Source organism: Portunus trituberculatus, chromosome 30 (genome assembly GCF_017591435.1).
Source record: "Portunus trituberculatus isolate SZX2019 chromosome 30, ASM1759143v1, whole genome shotgun sequence".
Classification (NCBI taxonomy): Eukaryota; Metazoa; Arthropoda; class Malacostraca; order Decapoda; family Portunidae; genus Portunus; species Portunus trituberculatus.
The window spans coordinates 9,102,750-9,105,249 of record NC_059284.1 but is presented as its reverse complement, the minus strand read 5'-3'; the positions used below and the strand labels follow the sequence as shown (position 1 = coordinate 9,105,249).

General features: G+C 44.9%; 1 protein-coding gene across 4 annotated transcripts in view; it reads left to right on the top strand.

The window, feature by feature from the left end:
- The window catches only part of LOC123510776 (moesin/ezrin/radixin homolog 1-like), an 80,398-nt gene that overhangs the window by 12,859 nt on the left and 65,039 nt on the right, over positions 1-2,500 (top strand). The window lies entirely within an intron of this gene.

Genomic DNA, 2,500 nt, shown 5'->3' with positions numbered 1-2,500 from the left:
TAGGTTAGATTGCACAACTGTTACGTAAAGTTAGATTCCACATTTGTTAGGTAAAGGTTAGGTTAGGTTAGGTTAGGTTCCATTCAACAATTGTTAAGTAAGGTTAGATTAGGTTCGGTTAGGTTAGATTGCACAGCTGTTAGGTAAAGATTAGGTTAGGTTAAGGTTACACAGCTGTTAGTTAATGTTAGGTTAAAGTTGTTTGCACAGTGGTTATGGAATGGTTAGGTGGAGTGTGGAGGGGTGCAGGTGAAGTGAAGGTGAAGGGGCGCAGGTGGTTAGGTTAGGTTAGCTTAAGTGGAGTGTGGAGGGGTGTAGGTGAAGTGAAGGTGAAGGGGCGCAGGTGGATGAGGCGGAAGGACAGGTAGATAGGTGGAGATAATCCTAATGACCTTGAGTTCCTGCTTCCAAGTATTAATGACGTAATAGAGAGAGAGAGAGAGAGAGAGAGAGAGAGAGAGAGAGAGAGAGACAGGGGGGTTTTATTTCTTCCTTTTCATTTTTTCCTCTTGTTATTTTTGTTAAAAACTTTCCTAATATCTTAATTCCTCCTCCTCCTCCTCCTCCTCCTCCTCCTCCTCCTCCTCCTCCTCCTCCTCCTCCTCCTCCTCCTGCACGCCTACACGCCCACACAGCAGCGTAGTGAGGGCGCCCTGAGCGCTGGTGAAGGTCGGGGAGTTGGTGAGTGAATGTTGAAGGTGGGGAGGAGGTGGCGGGGGATTCCAGGAAGTATAAGGATGGGGAAGACCGGCTGGAAGGAGGAGGAGGAGGTGGTGGTGGTGGTGGTGAATGGGGAATGGTGCTTGTGGTGGTGGTGGTGGTTGCGTACACGAGGCACCCACAAACCAGTTACCTAGCCACCTCTCCTGCGCTCCCTCACATCTCCTCCTCCTCCTCCTCCTCCTCCTGCTATAGCAAACGTTACGCCCATCCTAGTCCCTTGTAGCTCTTCCTTTCCTCCTCCTCCTCCTCCTCCTCCTCCTCTGATTTTCAGTGTTTTGTTTTGTTTTCTTCCTTTACTTTTTTCCTTCTTTGAATAGGATTTCCTTCATCTTTTGTCTCCTTCCCTTCCACCTTCACTATCTCCTCCTCCTCCTCCTCCTCCTCCTCCTCCTGTAGTCGTTTCATATGCATTCTCTTAATTAATTTTAACAGGATATCCTATTTTCTTTGTGTTCGTCATCTTCCTCTTCTCCTTCTCCTTCTCCTTCTCTTTCTCCTTCTCCTCCTCCTCCTTCTCCTCCTCCTCCTTCTCCTCCTTCTCCTTCTCCTTCTCCTCCTTCTCCTTCTCCTCCTCCTCCTCCTCCTCCTCCTCCTCCTCCTCCTCCTCCTCCTCCTCCTCCTCCTCCTCCTGTTTCACTTATGACCTTAGTTAGACAGATGCTCGTTAGTCAAAACCTGATGCTTGGCGCTCTCTCTCTCTCTCTCTCTCTCTCTCTCTCTCTCTCTCTCTCTCTCTCTCTCTCTCTCTCTCTCTCTCTCTCTCTCTCTCTCAATGGGTCAGTGGTTGCTCTTCCTTCAGCTTTTCGGAACAAATCACACAACCCTTTCACGACCTTCAAGTGTGTGTGTGTGTGTGTGTGTGTGTGTGTGTGTGTGTGTGTGTGTGTGTGTGTGTGTGTGTGTGTGAGAACCGACCATTATATTTACGGTACTTTAATGGCCAGTAGGTTCAGGTAAGCCGCCTTGGTCTCTCTCTCTCTCTCTCTCTCTCTCTCTCTCTCTCTCTCTCTCTCTCTCTCTCTCTCTCTCTCTCTCTCTCTCTCTCTCTCTCTCTCTGGCATACTGACCTTAACTGATTCTTAATATAATTTTTTCTTCAAGTTAATGTTTTTGCTTTGCTCTATTTGTCAATCTTTCACTTTTCTCATATTATTTTTAGCTCATTCATTTATTTTCGCAAGGTAAACTCAGTATTCCTCTCGATTGCATGTTTAATTAATTTCCCTTTTGATTAACAAGTAAATATCATATTCACCTTGACTGAACTAACATTTATATCAAGACTCAACATGCCAATTTCTTCCATTAAACCCTGTATAATTCTCAAAGGCAAGGCGTGTGATTAACTGAATATACACCTTTAACTTCCCTCCCTGTGTTTACCTCAAGGCTTAGAGGGAAACATTCATCTGCGTAATGCCTCAGTCCAGCCACACACTTTGTAAACCATTCATGTCTTTACTCTGGTTTTTCCTGGAGATAACACAAGACACTAAAACAACATTATAGTCAGTCTACTCTAAAATGGCTCCTGGATAAAACACTATAGTCAGTCTACCCTTAAATGGCTCCTTAATAAAACAACACTAGTCAGTCTACCCTTAAATGGCTTCTGGGTAAAACAACACTAGTCTGTCTACCTTTAAATGGCTCCTGGATAAAAAACGGATTGTAGCTTATTGATAACGTAATTAATTTGCTGTGAATAATACTTGTTTTCTGTTGATCCACGCACTCATTCACTCATTACAAGGACAGCTCACGGTTTTCAAGATCT